Here is a 21,924-nt window from a genome sequence, read left to right as displayed (position 1 = left end):
TCTAACATGGAAATTAAGCGTTTCCGGACACATCTCCACATAACATCTTTTCTTTATTTGTGTGTGAGGAATGTTTCCTGAAAGTTTGGCCGTACCTTTTTGTAACACCCTGTATAAACTAGTTGCTTCAATGATTTTAAACATTTGTGAGCAGGATAAATTACGTGTTGTTTCAGTGTCTGCACTTGTGTCTATAAGAAGGGTACAGTGTCAAACAGCAGCAGGTTATCTACAGAATGAATTTTCACTCTGCAGAGGATTGCGCATTGAGTTTAGAATTGTGTCATCGACAGTGTTCTCGAACCTAGACCCTTTGCCTTTTGCGGTAAAATGCGCTACCAATGGAGCTATCCATGCACGACTCACCCGCGAAAGGCAAAAGTTCCAAATTCGCGTCCCGATCCGGCACACAGTTTTAATCTAATAAGAAATTTCAGCATACAGTTTGCCAGTCGTTTTAATGTATACTAGTTAAAATCAACTAATGGTCCTAATTTTACGGTTTTACTGTATGACAATATAGAGAGTTGTACACAGTCTGTGTGTCGGCTTTGGGCACCGAATGGGATCAGAGGAAATTCTTGATACGCTAGGTACTTCAAGAAGTTAAGTTACACATTATTATGGCAAGCTAAGTAACTCTTTTCGAATGCTGCACTACATTTCAAAGTGACATAGATACATGACACACTTTTTCTACATAGTCACCACGTTTCTGTAAACAATGGTCGGAAGATACTATAATTCGTCCAGTTCCTCGAAGATTGACATCTGCCCCCGTGAACATAGATCTATCCGAGAACCGTTGTGTGAACATCCAAATCGTTCGAAAATCGTGAAAAGGTGTGAAAGCGAAGAGCATTGGCGGAGCTGTCATTTGTACTCAGTTGAGTCATATGAAAAGGTGTCCGACGTGATTATTGCCGTACGACGGGAAATAATGGACTTTCGACACGTAATGGTAGTTGGAGCTAGACGCACGGACGATTCCATTTCGGAAATCGTCAGGGAATTCAATAGCCCGAGATCCACAGTGACAAGAGTCACCTCTTACCACGGACAACGCAGTGGCAGACGACCTTCACTTAACGATCGAGAGCAGCGACGTTTGCATAGAGCTTCCAGTGCTACCAGACAAGCAACACTGAAGGAAATAACCGCAGAAATCAATGTGGGACTTACGGCGGACGTATCCATTAGGACAGAGCGGTGAAATTCGGCGTTAATGAGCTATGGCAGCAGACGACCGATAGCACGGCATCGCCACCAACGCCTCTCCTGGGCTCGTGTCCATATTGGTTGGACCCTTGACGACTGGAAAACCGTCGAGAAGAGTCCCGATTTCAGTTGGTAAGAGCTGGCTCTGAGCACTATGGGACTTAACATCTGAGGTCATCAATCCCTTAGAACTTAGAACTACTTAAACCTAACCAACCTAAGGACATCACACACACCCATGCCCGAGGCAGGATTCGAACCTGCGGCCGTAGCGGTCGCGCGGTTCCAGACTGAAGCGCCTACAACCGCTCGTCCACAACGGCCGGCTGATAAGAGCTGATAGTGGGGTTCGAGTAAGACGCAGACACCACGATGCCATGGACCCAAGTTGTCGACAAGACCCTGTGCAAGCTGATGGTGGCTCCAAAATAATGTGGACTGCGTCTATCTGGAATGGACTGTGATCTCTGGTCCAACTAAACCTCTGATTGACTGTGAATGATTATGTGCGTCTACTTTGAGACCATTTGCAGCCATTCATGAGTTCATGTTGCCAAACAACGATGGAATTGTCACTGAGCCACAATTGTTCGCGTTTGGTTTGAAGAACGTTCTGGACAGTTCGAGTGAATGATTTAGCTATCCTGAGCGCCCGATATGAATCCCATCAAACGTTTGTGGCACATAATCGAGAGGTCAGTTTCTGAATAAAATCTTGCACCAGTAACACTTTTGCAATTACGGACGGCTATAAGGCAGCATGGCTCAACTTTTCTGCAGGTGACTTCTAACGACTAGTTGCGTCCACCGAAAGGGAGACCCCGTGGTTGAAATACTTGGCCAGAAAGAAAGGCGAAGAGGGGTAACAATTACTGACTGCCAAACCGTGGGCCAAGACTCTGGGTTAAGCGCAAAAAGTTCCTCAATGTCTCATTATGTAATGGCGGAGTCGTCTAACCCATGGCAATTACGTATCAGGTGTTTTAATTGTAATTGTTTCGTGCACTTGACTGTAATAACTGTGTGTATAGTAGTGTCTCGTCTGTGTTACTGTTGTTGTTGTTGATGATGATGATTATTATTATTATTGTTATTAGTGATTGAGTGATGATGATGATGATGATGATAGGGAAGTTGAACCTGGTGCCAGTATATAGCCTGCTACTCAGTAGCAAAAATGGAGCAGCCGAACTTTACGTCCACATCCAGTGGATGGATCACCATCAAATGCCACATGAGATACTTTCAAGAGATGCTGCGTAGACGAGAGGAATTTTGGGCATCGAGTCTGATAATCAGCAGTTTTACACCACCACTTCTCGTCCTCTTGCAAAGTAAGTACTGGTGCAGAAATTCTTTTCACTTCTAGTTTCGAACCAGTTACCTCCGAGCCGAGCGCCATCGCAGAAGCGACGAAGGTGCTGTTACGTCTCATGGGGTGAGGTCGTGCGAAGCTTTACTGAGATATGTCACCAGATGGAAATGTTGACATAGGAGGCCTCCTTTTGTGCTTCAGGACAGCGTTGTGTGCTGGCTCCTAGATTCATCTTGTCCCTTTCTTCAATTATTTTGTCACATCTATGCAGCATTAAGTGCAAAAGAATTCCCTCTGAGTTATCCGTGCGATATACACAATTGGTACTTCACCAGAGGGTGGACTGGGTCAGTGGAAAGACACCACCACTAGAGACAAGCCCTGGACAGTAACGATGGTGTGCTGCGTTGGCTCCAACAGTCACTGACAAGTTTTTTTTTTTATTTGCCCATATTTGGTTGCACTGACTTTTGACCTGCTGTCAAGGTACTATGCAGTAGGTCGTGTTATACCTGTTGTTATAATTTCAACATTGGACATTTATTATATGTGGAACAAGCTGAGGATACCATCCAACTACATCACCTGGTAGTACAACACACTAAAGTGTCTTACAATGTGTTGTATATTGTAACTAAGTTATAGTTACGATGTTATAATCTGTATTGGTATAATGAGATGGTCTATGCTGTCTTGTGCATGTTTATGATTATATAACCGTGTAACATTAAATCTCTAATACTGTCATGTACAGATACTATTTTCTCGGGGCCTTGCATCCAGTAATTGAGGGGCATGGAAATCAATGCAGACGTCTGTACATCTGACACTCAGTGTCAGTCACGAACTAGCTGATACGGTCCCTGTCTCTAGTCCTTGCGTATTGTTTTACTGCTGCACTAGTTTCGTAGGCAATCGGCTTGGGCTATGTACGAGTACATCTGGCGCACAGTCAGGTACCTCCATCCAAGCCTTCTCCACTCACAGCACACCGCTTGATTGCCACTTCGCCCCAGGCTACCACCCCAGCTGACCGTGGTCCCCCATCTTATTACGCTTCTGAGAGAGAACCGCCGAAATTATCATTTGGCAGATCTTAACTAACATCACTGGTCGGTGCCAGAGACGAGCCAGAGATCCATCCATCTCTAGTCACCTCTATGTCGACGGGACGTTAAACCCTAATCTCTCTTACTTTTTTTTTTTTTTTTTTTTTTTTTTTTTTTTTTTTTTTTTTACGAGCCAGGGAGGACAGATTCATCTTGAGGTTTAGTGACTCCGCACTGTCACTACTCACGCTGCCTGTGTAGTGTCCTTGCAACGGCAACCATTAGTTTCCAAATCCATAGCACTTCGCTGTCGTCTGTCTTTCATATCGCAGTTTTAACGATGATATGCTTTTGCAGTTCTACCTGCGAGTACGTGTCTCTAAGTTACCGCAAAGTTTCGAACAACACATGTGTAGCGTTCAGAATCGTTACCTGCGCTCCTAAAATGAAGAACGACATATCAATGTCATCATATACACAACTGTCATTTACTTTGCACTAAAATCCTTATAGATAGGAGGGACAGAGCCCAGAGACTACGCGGACAGGACCTATTAAGGAGGGTTTACATGGGTATCTTACGGCAACATTTGCCAGCAGTAGCGTTGCCGTCAGCATTGCAGCAATGTGGTCGCAACACGTAGCAATGTTGCGATATGGCCTGGCAATACTACTGGCCTTTCAGATAGTTGCTGACATATTGCCAACCAAGGTTGGAGATTATTTAGTATTGCAGTGTAATATTAAGGTGAGAATATTTTCTAGACCCAAATTCGGGATAGATTAAAAAATTTAATAGTGCAAAAAAAAGAAAACAAATTAGATGTAATAAAGGCAAAATATCACTTTGTTATGAAAAGTACATTAATCTGTTTTTTACTAGTACCTGTTAAGATGAAGAGTGAGCAGACATACTATATTTACCAGTGTTGTGAATTTTCTCCAACTTAACTAAAACGTATAATAGAACATACCAACACAGGTAAAGCAGATATCTAATTCGGGATAAATCGTTTCATAATTGTTAAATGCGGCACAAATAGGTGTTCCGGATTACCTTTGAAAAATTTCTGGACAGAGCTACAAAAATCTCGATTTTCAGAAAGAAGAAGAAGAAGAAGAAGAAAAGACGGATGGTCGCATCAGTAACAGATATCTCTGTTCCTGCCTGTAAATGCTTCCCTCCGACTCAACTTTGTTTCTTGCTTATCTCACCGAAAGCGCTGCAGTCAAGTATCTAAGAGAAAACAATGTCGTTACGCTTTTGTTCGGCAGTTTGGGCGTACATGTAGCCACATTTGTTGTTACCTGTTTTTAAGTTTGAGTTTGTTGTTTACAGCGTTGGAGTAGTAGGCAAATAGGAGATTATGAATTTCATAATCCTACCTGAACTATGAGACACCGAAAGTAATTGCAATCTGGAAAAAGGACAATTGGCAAACTGTTTCCGGTTAGATCGGAATCACGATTTATTTTTTGTGTGGTATATCACGCGTGTTTCCCTGTGCTGGTGAACAAGAAGAAAATACAAAAAAATATTCTTATTTCAGATTTGCGTTAATGAAAACCTCCGGTCATTCTCCCAAAGCATTGCTTACTTCTGCTACCAAGAGGCTTAACGAGAAGTAGTGCACTTTAAAGAGCTACATTAAACATCTGTGCGAATCACGAGTTGCTAAGAACCAAAAGGTGATCACCAATCAGGTTGTAACTAGTACACAGTCTCTCGTCTTAGTATCGGGTTTAGAGACACTCAGACCAATAGCTTGTACAAGATATTGGAAACAGTGTTTTGAAACACTGGTAAAATTCTAAAAAGGTATTCATCCAACATCAGTTCATGAGCATTTCACTTACTTAAAGAAGAACGCATCGCCGATATCTCTTGTTCTCCCTAACATTACTCCTTGTATCATGTATAAGCAGCTGAGCGGTACTTCCACTAGCCCGCCTTCGTCCATTTTGTTGCAATAGTGTGGCTCATTGTAAATACTTCTGCCCCGGAAAAGTATTGCCGCAAACATTGCCGGGCAATAGCCGCCGGTAACGTTGTGGTATATGTGGCTGTAATTCGTATGGTCGCAATGATGTCGGACAACATTTGCAGGATATAGTGTCAGCAATATGCAATGTTTATGGAAAGTCAAGGTTTCAAAGTATTGAAAAATAACATTATTCCACGAGGCTGTGTTTTAAATTATTTGGACAAACTACCTTCAGAAACTGCCCATTTTTGAGTGTGTCCAAGGAACATACTACAAACCTGAAATCTGCAGAGGGTGTTGACTTTTTACTGTAAGTGTCGTTTAAGGAGCGACTTTTCGGTATTCCATCCCCAACGAGGTGAAATACGGGATCAAAGGCTTTGTGAAAAAGTGTCGCTATTAAGGCAATTTTGAAGCTACAACTACGATAATGGATATTTTGGTTAGTCAGAAACAAAAAAAAAATCGTGTTTCAGCATTCTTGGAAATTCAACACTAAGGGGGTAAAATAGTGGGTGAAAGCTCTTTTGAAAATAAATCATTATTAAAGAACTAAAGCACTTTTACAGCTGCCTTTATAGAAATTGGTATTCGACTTCTTGGTTAGAAATAACCCGTAAGTCGCTTTATGGTCCGAAGTACATTCGGAAAAGACCATGCTTCTATGGCCTTATTAGCGTGAAAAGTTTAGAAAGTGTTGTATCTTGTGAACAACATAAAAATTAGATTCAAAGAAGAAAAAAAAAAAAAAAACAAAATCTATGTAGACCATACAGTCTATGCGAACGAAGAAGCGGGCGCTAAGCTAGTAGTCACCTACAGTAATAGATGAGGACAGTTCGTTAATAAATCGCGTGCCATGAATATTTCTGCACAGCACAATCGTCAAAGATCATCATCTAAAATATACACTAAGTGATCAAAAGTATCCGGACACCTGGCTGAAAATGACTTACAAGTTCGTGGCGCCCTCCATTGGTAATGCTGGAATTCAATACGATGTTGGCTCACCCTTAGCCTTGATGACAGGCATACGTTCAATTAGTTGCTGGAAGGATTCTTGGGGAACGGTAGCCCATTCTTCACGGAGTGCTGCACTGAGAAGAGGTATCGATGTCGGTCGGTGCGGGGTGGCACGGAGTCGGCGTTCCAAAACATCCCGAAGGTGTTATATGGGATTCAGGTCATGAGTTTGTGCAGGCTAGTCCATTACAGGGATGTTGTTGTTGTGTAACCACTCCACCACAGGCCGTGGATTATGAACAGGTGCTCTATCGTGTTGAAAGATGCAATCGCCATCCCCGAATTGTTTTTCAACAGTGGGAGGCAAGAAGGTGCTTAAAACATCAATGTAGACAAAACAACAAGGGGTGCAGCCCCCTCCATGAGAAACACGAGCACATCATTACACCACCGCCTCCGAATTTTACTGTTGACACTACACACGCTGGCAGATGACGTTCACCGGGTTTTCGCCATACCCACACCCTGACATAGGATCGCTTCATTGTGTACCGTGATTTGCCACTCCACACAACTTTTTTTCCACTGTTCAGTCGTCCAATGTTTACGCTCCTTACACCAAGCGAGGCGTCGTTTGGCATTTACCGGCGTGATATGTGGCTTACGAGCAGTCGCCCGACCATGAAATCCAAGTTTTCTCACCTCGTGACTAACTGTCGTAGTACTCGCAGTGGATTCTGATGCAGTTTGGAATTCCTGTGTGATGGTCTGGATAGATGTCTGAGCCTCTTCAACTGTAGGCGGTCTGTCAGTCAACAGACGAGGTCGGCCTGTACGTTTTTGTGCTATATGTGTCCCTTCACGTTTCCACTTCACCATCACATACGAAACAGTGGACCTAGGGATGTTTAGGGGTGTGGAAATCTCGCGTACAGACGTATGACGCAAGTGACACCTAATCACCTGACCACGTCCGAAGTACGTGAGTTCCGAGGAGCGCCCCATTCTGCTTTGTCACGATGTCTAATGACTACTGAGATCGCGGATATGGAGTACCTGGCAGTAGGTGGCAGCACAATGCACCAAATATGAAAAACGTATGTTTCTGGGAGTGTCCGGACACTTTTGATCAGATAGGGTAAGGTGCATGACATGCAAAGAGCTATCGAGAATGGTTACGTTACTGCCGTATTGAAATGTCACATCTGGCCAGAAGCACTAGGCAAAGGAACCGCGTAACGTTCACTACCAATCACGCTATATGCAGTTGTTCAAACGACTGTCAGATGTGCATGAATATGTGTGAAGATTTCAACTGTGAGTCAGAGAATACAGCGTGATGTATTTTTTTTTTAGATGCACTAGAAAATGGACAGCGTCTGAAACTAGTAGTGCAAATAAAGAATTTAAAAAACAGCATGGTGGAATCATGTCACGTTTCAAAATTTCTTGAGGCTGCGAGGCCCACTACGAAGAAATCAGTGTCGAATAGTACTTTAATAGCTCTTTAACGTTTGGAATCTGTGAACGGACGCTTTGGCGACTGGCGAGCGCGGAAGTGGGTGAGAGACGGCGGTACACGCGGGTATCTCGCCAGCGGACTGGCGCCAGCGGCGAGTGGTGTCGCGTCCCGGCCGTGCGTGTCCCGCCGTGACCCGCCGCTGAGCGATCGATGCGTCGGCGGCTCCAGCGCCAGGTGAGCGTCCGGATATTGCGCGCGCGCACCGCCAATTGCTCGTTTCCTACGGCGGCGCTGCAGGCGCCGGCCACCTCACTAACTACTAACTACCAACTGCCAGGGGGCATCCCAACTGCCACTGCCACAGTACGAAGAGAGGAAGGCTTGGCCTGGCGGTGGGTGTAGCTCCGCCTACCTACTCGCTCGCTATGCACAGCCACTCTCAACCACTCTGCTGCTGGACCGTAAGCTCATCACTATGCTAAAATACGAGGTAATCTATAGGTACCAGTTAACCAGCTACCCGAAAGTACCTAAAAACCTGAAAACTACACTGACGGAATAAAATATCGCAACACGGAGAAGTAGCTGTGCGACATAAATGAAAGTTGTAGTCGCGTTTCTACATCTGAAAGTTGATGTCTGGTCAAGGTTCGCGCCAGTCGCATAAAATTGGCGGTAGTAGTGTCACTATGAGGATGCAAATCAGGTTTGCTTTAAAGACATGCTGTAACGGTCGTGAGCTTTAGTTATCATTGAGATCGGACATGGTGAGTGGGTGTTACTCAGAATGCCTTTTAACGCGACAAAGACGTCGTTACCAATACCTCGCTCAGTTTGGACGTGGTCGTGTTATAGGACTAAGAAAAGCTGGATGTTTCTTCTGCGATATTGCGGAAACACTTGGCAGAAATGTACTCGCCGTACACGATTGCTGGCAGCGGTGGTCACTGGAATGTACGGTAGCAAGAAAACCTGGCCCCAGACGGTCATATGGCACTACCGAAAGGAAAGACCATCGTGTTCTGCGTTTGTTTTGGCGCATCTACTACATCTGCACCAGCAATCTGAGCAACAGTTGGCACCACAGTGACACAACGAACTGTTGAAAACTGGTTACTTCCAGGATAGCTTCGAGCTAGACACCCTGAAGCGTGCATTCTACTGACTGCAGACCACCACCGTTTGTGACTTCGGTGGTGTCAAGTGAAAGCTCATTGGAGGAGGCCAGTTGATGGTCTGCAGGCAACCTGAGTACCTGCTAGGCACACTGGCGGACCTACACCTGGAGTTATAATTTCGTGTGACAGCAGGAGCATCTTGCAGTTATCCCACGCACCCTGACTGCAAATCTGAACGTCAGTCTGATATTCGACCTGTTGTGCTGCCTTTCGTGAACAGCATTCGAGGGAGTGTTTTCCAACAGGATAACGCTCGCCCACATACAGTTTTTGTAAGCGAAAATGCTCTACAGAGTGCCGACGTGTTGCCTTGGCCAGCTCGATCACCAGCTCCGTCTCTAGTCGAGCACATATGGGGCATTCTCGGACGACAACTCCAGCGTCATCCACAAAGAGCATTAACCTTCCTTGTTTTGACCGACCAAGAACAACAGGCATGGAACTCCATCCCACCAACTGACATCTGGCAAAACTGTCTGGAGCAAGTCTTTCAATTGGACACTGCTTCGGTGACTTGCGTGTCCTGTTGGGGAAGGGGGACCTAAAGTTTAACGTGGAATCCGAAGCATCTGTCGTTCCTGGTGAATCATCGCGTCATTGAGAGTTGAAGGCTCGATTAGAGGCAAAATGAAAAATTCGGTGTTCCGACTAGGATTCGCACGCGAGCTTTGGTCTTCAGGAACAAACTATACGCAACACCACTAAGCCCGAGCAGAGAACACTGAATTGCGTCCCAGTAGTCCCTCAACAAAACAAAATGAAAGTAGACTCAAAGGAGTTGAGGACATTACCGGCCTGTGGGCACTGATTTATATCAATGAGGCAAGTTGAAATTTGTGCTCGACTGGGATTGGAACATGTCCCCCCCCTGCTCACCAGGCAGACGCGCTGACCACTAAGCCATCTGGACACAATGGTCATCTCAAACGCACGGACGCTTGCTGTCAGTCCCAAACTCTCAACCTATACCACACATTACTGATGTAGTGCCGTGCCTCATTAGCGTCATTTCTCGCGGCATCTCGTCAGTTCCCTTAAGAGTTTTTAGCTTTGTGTGCACGTGCACTGAATGGATCATTGGCAAAATTATATACGTGGTGTCTGTTCTTTCGGACGTCTGAAAGACATATATAATTCGGGCGATGATGTCCAATGATCCCTTCAGTGCAGATGCACACGAAGCTCGAACTCTCACAGGAATTGGCGAGATGCAATGAGTAATGAGGCTAGTAAACAGATGCACTACATCGGTAGTATGTGATATGAGCTGAAAATTTGGGTCTTACAGGAGGCGTACTAGGGTAGTCTGTGTTGTTGAGGTGACCACTGTATCCAGATGGTGTATCACTTAGCGCATCTGTCTCGTAAGCATGAGACCTGAATTCGAATCTTGTTCCGGCATATACTCGTATTTTCAACTGCTCCCACTGATTTAAATCAATGGCCACTGGCAACTAATGTCTTTACTTCCTTTGTGTCTAGAGTCATAGTGGCTGCAGGATAAAAATGAATATATGCATACACAGAAAATGAAAGTGTCGTTGCTCAAGTGCAGACTTTCGTGTGCAGCACTGTGTCAGAGTGTGACATCTTTAGGATGTGTTGGGCGGTACATTCAGTTTTCACGATATATTTGATCTTGCAGGGAAAGGGGCGCAGAATGCTGTTAGGGTAAGTCGGAAATAATTCAGCGTGGAACTTGCACAGGATATTATGGAGAGCGCAAACAGTGGTAATGACTTTCTTAACACCAAGAACCCTGATGATGAGTATCAGGTATATGGGTTGAGTGTAGCAGATTGCTGCCATACGAAAGTGATGGTGATCATTTGCTTTAACTCTCGTACAGTGAGGCCACATTGAAAATCCACATCATTATAAACGAATTCTATGGAGAGTCCTTTCATGATGGTGTGTGGCGTTAATAATCCAAAATATGGGGAACAAACATTTAAGACCCATCCTAGTAACGAAAATATCTATCCTTTGAATCTAATTCAGATTTACAGAGATTGTACGAAACAAAATGAACGCCCTTGTAAGACCATCTCGTTCCCACAGCATTTTTCCTGACGTACTGGCAATCTCTCATGTTTCTCTTATTCTATAATATCATCATAGTCCTTTGAGGTGCTAGTTTATTTACAAGCGTGCTAATCTGCCGCCATGTCAGACACTACAATTTTATACAAGAACGAATGTTTGCGCCTGCTTAGTAATGCGCCCATAATCTTAATAGGCATGCGGAGTTACTCTCCCTAGAGTTATCGAGCGAGGAAAGTAAGACACATACGAAAAATATGAACCAGTTTCTACAGGAATATATATATATATATATATATATATATATATGTGTGTGTGTGTGTGTGTGTGTCCCATCTCCTCCTGAAGCACTAAATCGATTTCAACCAAATTTGGTATACATACTACTTACTGTAAGGAAGCTGGTAACCTCGGCATCCAGGTGCTCATAACCAACTATCTGAAAAGGAGTACTATGAGGATAAATACCATCTAGCTCCCATAGGGGTGGGATGGGGTGGTGAAAAAGTTACGGTAACACTGACATCAAGGCTGCCCTGCACAACTGGCATGTTGTGTAGGTAGTATGAGAATGCATTCCAGGGGGTATATATAAAGATATGCATAGGTGAGCAGAGATATGGGGGAAGGAGATGAACCGAGAAAGGGGAATGAGGAGATGGAAATTTGGAAATTGGAAATTTGTGGTAAGGTCTTATGGGACCCAACTACTTACGTCATCAATCCCTAATCTACGCACTACTTAATCTAACTTAAACTAACTTACGCTATGGACAACACACACGATGCCCAAGGAATGACTCGAACTTCTGATGGGGGAAACTGAATGAGGAGGTGGAAGAGGGGAGGAGGAGATGGACAGACAGAGAGGTTGAGGAGGAGATGGAGAGACAGAGAAGGGAGAGGAATGGAAGAGAGATGTATGAGCAGATGTGTAAGGAGGGGGGAGAGGAAATGGACAGAGAGAGAGAGGGGAGTAAGGGGTTGTAGAAAGCAAGTGGAAGATGGAGAAAGGGGAGGAGGGAGCTGTAGAAGACAGGTGGAAGATGGAGAAGAGTAGTGGGCAGATAGAAAAGGAAAAAGGCAGAAGTGGAGATGGACAGGAGTAGGGGAGGATCAGATGGACACAAAGAGGTGGGAGGAGGAGGAGATGAACAGAGAGGGGGGAGGAAATGGGAAATGGACAGAGGGGGGGGGGAGGTGGACAGGAAGAGGGGAAGAGGAACAGATGGACAGAGAGATAGTGTGGAGGATGAAGCATACAGAGAGAGTGTAAGGAGAAGGCAGAGAGAGGGGGGTGAGGAGGAGATGGAGAGAGAGAGAGAGAGAGAGAGAGAGAGAGAGAGAGAGGTGAGGAGGAGATGGAGAAGGAGGTGGAAGTAGTAGATGGATGGACAGAGGGGAGGAGGGTGTGAAGGAAGAGGAGGGATGAATAGAGAGAGTAATAGAAGACTACTCGGCTAGTACAACAAAATAAGAAACCATGGGCCAAGAGCATATTTCTAAATGCACTGCTGACCTTCCATGCAAAAACAGAACACTTTGTCGTTCTACACTGTATCAAATATATTACAGCAGAGAGCTTAGTTTGTAATTAAGAGGTCTGACTATATAATACTCTCGAACCTAACCTTGTTCTCAGTGCACATACACCGAAGATACACAACATTATGTCCATTTGCGCAAGAGTGTATTGTACCACTTTTAAACGATACAAAATAGCGATTCTACTTGACATGGATTCCACAAGTCTTTGGTAGGTTTTCGGAGGTATTTTTCATCACGTGTCTACGCGCAGTTCACGCAGTCCCGTAAATTACGGACTCATGGCTACTGGACGCGGAGCTGGTGCCCGGTAGTGCCCCTGTAGCGTTCCGTCGAATTCACATCAGGGGAATTTAATGATCAAGACATCAACGTGCGTTCACTATCAAGCTGTTCAAACCATTTAAGTACGATTGTAACATAACGACACAGCATAGTTCCTGTTGGAAAATGCCATAGCTGTTGGGGAATTCATCAAGCTTGAAGGGATCTAAGTTGTACGCAATAGTCTTCACGTAATCCATGACTGTCACTGTGGCTTAGATTACTACCACAGATCCCATGGAAGCCCAGCTGAATGTCCTCCATAACATAATATTGCCCCTACCAGCCTGCGTCTGTGGCGCGCTGCGTGTTTAGAACAGCCGTTCGCTTAGATAACGGCATTTCCGGACACTGCCATCGACCTGGTGTGAATAGAATCCGACTACGCTTCAGGTTTCCATTGATCTACGGCCCACTCTAGATGATCCCTTATCAACGATGTTGTAGGGTCAACAAGATAGCATGTACGTACCGTCTGCTGCCGTTAAATAATGTGCGCTGATTGATGTGTACCAGAACAGCTGTGCCTGCACCAGCTTTGTACCCTGTCGTTAGATCTGCTACAGATTAGCACTTATTCTACTGCACAGAGCGGACAAGCCTCCGATCTCAAAGTGGAAGTCCAACACGCCATCTACTCGTAGTTTCACCGTCGCTCAAACACTTTCCAAAGATACTCGCGACAACAGCATGCAAAAAGCGCACCAGATTTGCCATTTCTGAGATGCCCGTTCCCAGCACGCCCGGCCATAGCGGGCTGTCTGTTGTCAAAATCGCTTATGTACGTGCATTCTCATTCGTTCCTGTCTGCTTGTACACTTTCTGTACGCCGTCACGGGCCAGCAACGCCACGACGAGGCGTTTACTCTCACTAAAGGCAGTGGTCATAATGTTCTGACTCATCAGTGCATTACTGCATGTCATTCATACCCACACAAGAACATTAGGCACCTGTGACAGCTATACGCGAGCCCGTAATTTGGCCAGATGGTACAAGCGTTGGTGATGAAGTAAGCTGTTTACGTAATGATCGTTCTTCGCGAGGAGCGAGTATTCTTGAGCACAGCTTGCACTATTGTTCAGGCGGCTGAATTCCGGCCAAGAGTGTCTTCAGATCGGACAGCTGCACGCAGTGTGGGTGGACTTGTTGGCGGAAGGTCAGCTGGCTTCCTCGCGGGACCAGGTGGGACCCGGGAGATTAGAGCGTGTGACTGACCGAGTCTGACGGATGTCTCGCTGGCTCGCTACCAGAACACAAGATCAGCCGGTGAGTAATTGTCAGACAGCGTACGTAGACACAGTGTACCGTACAGACTCGCTGCATATTAAGATCGATTAAAAGTATATTGGAAACTGAACTCAATTTTGGCTTGTTTCGTCTAATTATGGGCGAAAGCTCCAATCCAACTTTTCATTCTAACAGTATAGCGTATTTCGATGATTTTGAAAGCAATTTTATTGTCATCTGATCCCAGTAAAAACCCTAATAGGTTTTGGTCTTACGTAAAACTCAGTAAGCGGTTCGAAGTCATATATTCATTCACCCAGGGACCACACAGGCACCGAAGCGGAAGATACCAGAGAAAAGGCCGAAAAACTGTGTTCGGTATTCCGAAAATTGTTACACTGCGGAAAACCGTAACGCAGTCCCTCCTTTTTAATAACCGTAAGAAACGCTGAAACGTCGAAATGGCAGATACTAATATGAGTGATCGCGGAATAGGAAAGCAACTACAATTGCTTAATAGTGGAAAGACATCAGAACCAGATGAGACACCTATAAGGTTCTACAAAGATTATGCAAAAGAACGTGTTCCCCTTCTAACATTAGTTTATCGTAGATCGCTGGAACAACGAAGGGTACCTAGCGACAGCAGAAAAGCGTACGTCATCCCTGTTTTCAAGAAAGGGGCCGTAGGAGAGATGCACGCAATATCGTTGACGTCAATCTGTTGCAGAATTAAGCTTAAGAATTATGCCATTTTTGGAGAACGAAAGTCTTCTCTGCAAAAATTAACATGGATCCCGCGATCAGAGCTCTTGCGATACTCAGCTTGCTCAGTTCCTCCATGAGATCCATAGCTGTAGACAACGGCGCTCAGCTTGACGCCGTGCTTCTTAACTTGAGGAAGGCATTTGACACTGTCCTGCACTGCTGGTTCGTGAAAACAATACAAGATCGTCCTATCGGACAGGATATGCGTTGGATGCAAGACTTTCTTGCAAAAAGAACTCAACTCTTATTGGAACAAAATCGACAGATGTAAAGGTAATTTCCGTAGTACAGCACTGTGTTTACGCTATACACACGGTGTTTCAAAAAGGACTTTACAACTTTGAAAATTCATATAAATCATTTCATACTACCTACACAGGTGATTGTAGTGTCAATTTGTAGGGAAATACAAGTTTTGCCTCGTGTAGTTCGCTAGTGCCGAATCGCACAGTAAGGAGCGCTAGCGGCAGTTGCGTTAAAGATGGCGCCTTCACTGGACCCAAGCGTGCTAGCTGTGTGTTTTGGTTTGAAGACTCGAAGTCGGCGACAACAGTTCAGCGCAATTTCCGTACCAAATACGCTAAATATCCACTTAGTAGGTATACAATTTATGAGTGGCACAAATGTTTTGTAGAAATAGGGTGTTCGGTAAGGCATGGGAAATTATCAGGTCGTCCAAACACACTTGACGACATCGTTGAGCGAGTGAGAGAACGCTTTTGTCAACAGCTCTACGAAATCGACTTGGCGCGGCGCGAACCTCGCGAACTGTTTCGCGTGTGTTCAGAAACAGTTTGCATTTGAAACCGTACAGACTGATTATCGTACCAATAAAAGACACTGATAATATTCCGTGAGAGAACCATCAACGGGATCGTGTACCCGGATATGTTAAAACACCTTTTGATACCACAGATCGATGAGGATAACCAAGAACGAAATGTTTACTTCATGCAAGATGGTGCACCACCCCACTACCTGGCTAATGTCCGGGATTTTCTCAGTGATAACTTTCCAGGTCAATGGATTGGCCGTGATGCGACAATTGCATGGCCCCACGTTCCCCAGACCTGATCCCACTCGATTTTTTTTATGGGGATTCATCAAGGATATCGTGTTTGTACCTCCTGAGCCTGCTTTCCTACCTGAACTTACAGTAAGAATTAACGCCGCCCTTAAGCAAGTTACACTTGCAATGCTACAGCGAGTTTGGGAAGAAACTGGCTTCCGATGGGATGTGTGCAAGATAACCAACAGAAGCCACATACAACATCTTTAGTTTAAGGTAAAAATACTTGATGTGTTTCCTTCCAAATAACATTCAACCCAGCTCTATACCTTCTTTCAATAAATTTATATAGATTTTAATGTTGTAAAGTCCTTTTTCAAACACCTTGTATAAACGAACTCGTAGGAATAGTTTGTAGCTCTTCAAGGCTATTCGCGGGTGGATAAGGTCGTCTATACGAGAGTAACGTCAGAAGAATGTATCGATTTTCAGAAGGACCCACAAGGCATTGATGAATGGTGCATGTATAAATGTTATATACTGCGCATACGCAGAGAAAGAAATCCATTACTGTACAATGACACTATTGATGACAAACTGCTGGAAACAGTATCTAACGTAAAATGTCTAGGAGTAACTATCCAGAGCGACTGGAAGTGGAATGACCACAAAAATAAATAGTAGGAAAACAGATGCCTGACGGAGATTCTTCCTATAAAGAAAAGAAAATGTAACTCGTCCACGACGGAAGTGAATTACAAGGCTCTTGCTCGCGCTTACCAGATAGGACTGATAAAAGAGATAAAGACCCAAAGAAGAGCGGCGCATTTCTTCATGGGATCGTCAGCGCGAGAGCGTTACTGAGATGATGAACAAACCACACTGGCAAACGTTTCAAGAGAGGGGTTGTGCTTGTCGAAAAGGATTACTATTGAAATTTCGAGTGAACTTTCTGTGAAAAGTCGGACAACGTATTATTTCCTCCCGCGTAATGACAGCAATGATAGAATTCGAGACCTTAAGAGCCAATAGAGAGTCCTACCAACAATCATTCTTCCAAGGCACCATTCGCGAGTGAGATACGGGATTATCAGTTAGTGGAACCGGAAGTGCCTTCCGCTTGTGGAGTACGATGTAAATGTATATTTACGAATGAGGTCCATATCTGCTACAACCAGCTAACTGCAGCACACATTTTCATATACGACATGCAGGAATAAATACTCCCTCTACTGAAATACAACTGAAACTTCCGAAAACAGAATTAACACTGAGGGCATTCAAATATCAACGCGCTTCTTGAATGTCACATATGGCGAATCTCGCGCAGAGCAAATATTTTCAAGTGAATGTTTTAAAATTCTAGTTTGTGGTGGGTTCTATGGGTTGTGTAAACGATTATTAGGCAGGATATGGAAATTAATAAGTAAAAAACTGTTTTTTTAAATTCTAGTACCAGTTGCCTTTCCATTTCAGTTAGTAAAAACACAGTACTTCGACAGCTGCCTGTCTCTCTCGCATTAATGACTTTATAATAAAAAAAAACACATTCTCTAATACATTCACATGATTTCCGTCCCCATCTTCCACAAAACTAGTTGCACTCGTTGGCACGCCGGCACTCATGCTGTTTAGGTTGGAAAGGGGGGGGGGGAGGTGCAGGGATTTGGGAAGTGCCGTACCCTTGTACATTTATTTGGCTTTTACATTTCGAGGAAATTATGTCAGTATTATTATCTGTCCTATCCCCATGAACCGACCTTGCCGTTGGTGGGGAGGCTTGCGTGCCTCAGGGATACAGATGGCCGTACCGTAGGTGCAACCACAACGGAGGGGTATCTGTTGAGAGGCCAGACAAACGTGTGGTTCCTGAAGAGGGGCAGCAGCCTTTTCAGTAGTTGCAGGGGCAACAGTCTGGATGATTGACTGATCTGGCCTTGTAACACTAACCAAAACGGCCTTGCTGTGCTGGTACTGCGAACGGCTAAAAGCAAGGGGAAACTACAGCCGTAATTTTTCCCGAGGGCATGCAGCTTTACTGTATGATTAAATGATGATGGCGTCCTCTTGGGTAAAATATTCCGGAGGTAAAATAGTCCCCCATTCGGATCTCCGGGCGGGGACTACTCAAGAGGACGTCATTATCAGGAGAAAGAAAACTGGCGTCCTACGGATCGGAGCGTGGAATGTCAGATCCCTTAATCGGGCAGGTATGTTTGAAAATTTAAAAAGGGAAATGGATAGGTTGGATATAGTGCGAATTAGTGAAGTTCGGTGGCAGGAGGAACAAGACTTTTGGTCAGGTGAATACAGGGTTATAAATACAAAATCAAATAGGGGTAATGCAGGAGTAGGTTTAATAATGAATAAAAAAAATAGGTGTGCGGGTAAGCTACTACCAACAGCATAGTGAACGCATTATTGTGGCCAAGATAGACACGAAGCCCATGCCTACTACAGTAGTACAAGTTTATATGCCTACTAGCTCTGCAGATGATGAAGAAATTGATGAAATGTATGATGAGATAAAAGAAATTATTCAGGTAGTGAAGGGAGGCGAAAATTTAATAGTCATGGGTGACTGGAATTCGGTAGTAGGAAAAAGGAGAGAAGGAAACATAGTAGGTGAATATGGATTGGGTGGAAGAAATGAAAGATGAAGCTGCCTGGTAGAATTTTGCGCAGAGCACAACTTAATCATAGCTAACACTTGGTTCAAGAATCATAAAAGAAGGTTGTATACATGGAAGAATCCTGGAGATACTAGAAGGTATCAGATAGATTATATAATGGTAAGACAGAGATTTAGGAACCAGGTTTTAAATTGTAGGACATTTCCAGGGGCAGATGTGGACTCTGACCACAATATATTGGTTATGAACTGTAGATTAAAACTGAAGAAACTGCAAAAAGGTGCGAATTTAAGGAGATGGGACCTGGATAAACTGACTAAACCAGAGGTTGTACAGAGTTTCAGGGAGAGCATAAGGGAACAATTGACAGGAATGGTGGAAAGAAATACAATAGAAGACGAATGGGTAGCTCTGAGGGATGAAGTAGTGAAGGCAGCAGAGGATCAAGTAGGTAAAAAGACGAGGGCTAATAGAAATCCTTGGGTAACAGAAGAAATATTGAATTAATTGATGAAAGGAGAAAAATAAAAACGCAGTAAATGAAGCAGGCAAAAGGGAATACAAACGTCTCAAAAATGAGATCGACAGGAAGTGTAAAACGGCTAAGCAGGGATGGCTAGAGGACAAATGTAAGGATGTAGAGGCTTATCTCACTAGGGGTAGGATAGATACTGCCTACAGGAAAATTAAAGACACCTTTGGAGAGAAGAGAACCACTTGTATGAATATCAAGAACTCAGATGGCAACCCAGTTCGAAGCAAAGAAGGGAAGGCAGAAAGGTGGAAGGAGTATATAGAGGGTCTATACAAGGGCGATGTACTTGAGGACAATATTATGGAAATGGAAGAGGATGTAGATGAAGACGAAATGGGAGATACGATACTGCGTGAAGAGTTTGACAGAGCACTGAAAGACCTAAGTCGAAACAAGGCCCTGGGAGTTGATAACATTCCATTGGAACTACTGTCGGCCTTGGGAGAGACAGTCTTGACAAAACTCTACCATCTGGTGAGCAAGATGTATGAGACAGGCGAAATACCGTCAGACTTCAAGAAGAATATAATAATTCCAATCCCAAAGAAAGCAGGTGTGGACAGATGTGAAAATTACCGAACTATCAGTTTAATAAGTCACAGCTGCAAAATACTAACGCGAATTCTTTACAGAAGAATGGAAAAACTGGTAGAAGCCGACCTCGTCGAAGATCAGTTTGGATTCCGCAGAAATGTTGCAACACGTGAGGCAATACTGACCCTACGACTTATCTTAGAAAATAGGTTAAGGAAAGGCAAATCTACATTTCTAGCATTTGTAGACTTAGAGAAAGCTTTTGACAATGTTGACTGGAATACTCTCTTTCAAATTCTAAAGGTGGCAGGGGTAAAATACAGGGAGCGAAAGGCTATTTACAATTTGTACAGAAACCAGATGGCAGTTATAAGAGTCGAGGGACATGAAAGGGAAGCAGTGGTTGGGAAGGGAGTAAGACAGGGTTGTAGCCTCTCCCCGATGTTGTTCAATCTGTATATTGAGCAAGCAGTAAAGGAAACAAAAGAAAAATTCGGAGTAGGTATTAAAGTCCATGGAGAAGAAATAAAAACGTCGAGGTTCGCCGATGACATTGTAATTCTGTCAGAGACAGCAAAGGACTTGGAAGAGCAGCTGAACGGAATGGACAGTGTCTTGAAAGGAGGATATAAGATGAACATCAACAAAAGCAAAACGAGGATAATGGAATGTAGTGGAATTAAGTCGGGTGACGCTGAAGGAATTAGATTAGGAAATGAGACACTTAAAGTAGTAAAGGAGTTTTGCTATTTGGGGAGCAAAATAACTGACGATGGTCGAAGTAAAGAGGATATAAAATGAAGACTGGCAATAGCAAGGATAGCGTTTCTGAAGAAGAGAAATTTGTTAACATCGAGTATAGATTTAAGTGTCAGGAAGTCATTTCTGAAAGTATTTGTATGGAGTGTAGCCATGTATGGAAGTGAAACGTGGATGATAAATAGTTTAGACAAGAGGAGAATAGAAGCTTTCGAAATGTGGTGCTACAGAAGAATGCTGAAGATCAGATGGGTAGATCACATAACTAATGAGGAGGTATTGAATAGAATTGGGGAGGAGTTAGTGGCACAACTTGACAAGAGGAAGGGACCGGTTGGTAGGACATGTTCTGAGGCATCAAGGGATCACAAATTTAGAATTGGAGGGCAGCGTGGAGGGTAAAAATCGTAGAGAGAGACCAAGAGATGAATACACTAAGCAGATTCAGAAGGATGTAGGTTGCCATAAGTACTGGGAGATGATGAAGCTTGCACAGGATAGAGTAGCATGGAGAGCTGAATCAAACCAGTCTCAGGACTGAAGACCACAACAACAACAACATATTATCTGTAGTTGTCGACCATTCGCAGTTTCTTAAATGTTCGTATAGTGGTTTGCTTGTCTCGCCAGGTTCCCTAATTCCACTGTAAACTTCGCAGTTACACAAGATCTCGTCGGGTGCTCCCGCAAGAACAAAATGGCATATCACTGTCTTTACTGTTGAATTTGTACAGATAGAGTGGATAATGGGCGCGTCTCGCTGATTGATGCACAATGTCCTGGCTAGGATTTACGTGGGCAAGGACTATGCGTCTGCGAATATTAGGGAACAGTTGGCAAAAGCGTATTATTAGTTTTTACTTCCTGGAATCTCTTCCGCACCCGTGAAATGACGTTACTGGCTTTGTTCTGTCAATGGTCCGTCCACACGTAATATCATCTAAATTTGTTCGCCATGCCATCGCTTTTTCCAACAACTGAATATTGTGTGACGAACACATACGAAACACACAGTCAGAAGCACTGTATCCAGTACCTAAGCTGACGTCATAGTGCGCAATCTCTCGACAGCCTGTCATGTACGCCACATATTCCCATGTTGCGACCCTACAGTTTATGTCTTCGTTGTGTAACTATCGGGAAACTGGGTAGTGCAACTATCGTGTAAATATAAGAATACGCATGCAGACCTCTTTAAAGCCCTGCATGGCTTCTGTCAGTTTCGAAACCAGGTATAATACTGAGGCGGTACCTAGTCGATCGTTCACTCCGTTTGCCGTGTAACACGATATTAACGGCCCCATCCAACAGAAGTGTGATCGATAACCGTGTTACGCCGTCGCTGTATGCTACATTACGATGGAGTCTGAAATTTA

The 21,924-nt window shown here is 44.1% G+C and overlaps 1 protein-coding gene across 3 annotated transcripts in view; it reads right to left on the bottom strand.

Moving 5' to 3' along the window:
* Window positions 1–21,924, bottom strand: part of LOC124795301 — a 558,174-nt gene that overhangs the window by 217,957 nt on the left and 318,293 nt on the right. The window contains exon 1 of one of the 3 annotated variants that reach the window (XM_047259264.1): window positions 13,555–13,573. The exons of the other annotated variants lie outside the window; for them this stretch is intronic. The gene's annotated coding sequence lies outside the window, so the exon portion shown is untranslated. Of the gene's footprint in view, window positions 1–13,554; window positions 13,574–21,924 lie in introns of those variants that run through there. 3 annotated transcript variants of the gene reach the window in all.

The sequence above is a fragment of the Schistocerca piceifrons genome, chromosome 4 (genome assembly GCF_021461385.2).
Source record: "Schistocerca piceifrons isolate TAMUIC-IGC-003096 chromosome 4, iqSchPice1.1, whole genome shotgun sequence".
NCBI lineage: Eukaryota > Metazoa > Arthropoda > Insecta > Orthoptera > Acrididae > Schistocerca > Schistocerca piceifrons.
Note: the sequence above shows the minus strand (reverse complement) of the source record. Positions and strands in the feature narration are given on the sequence as shown.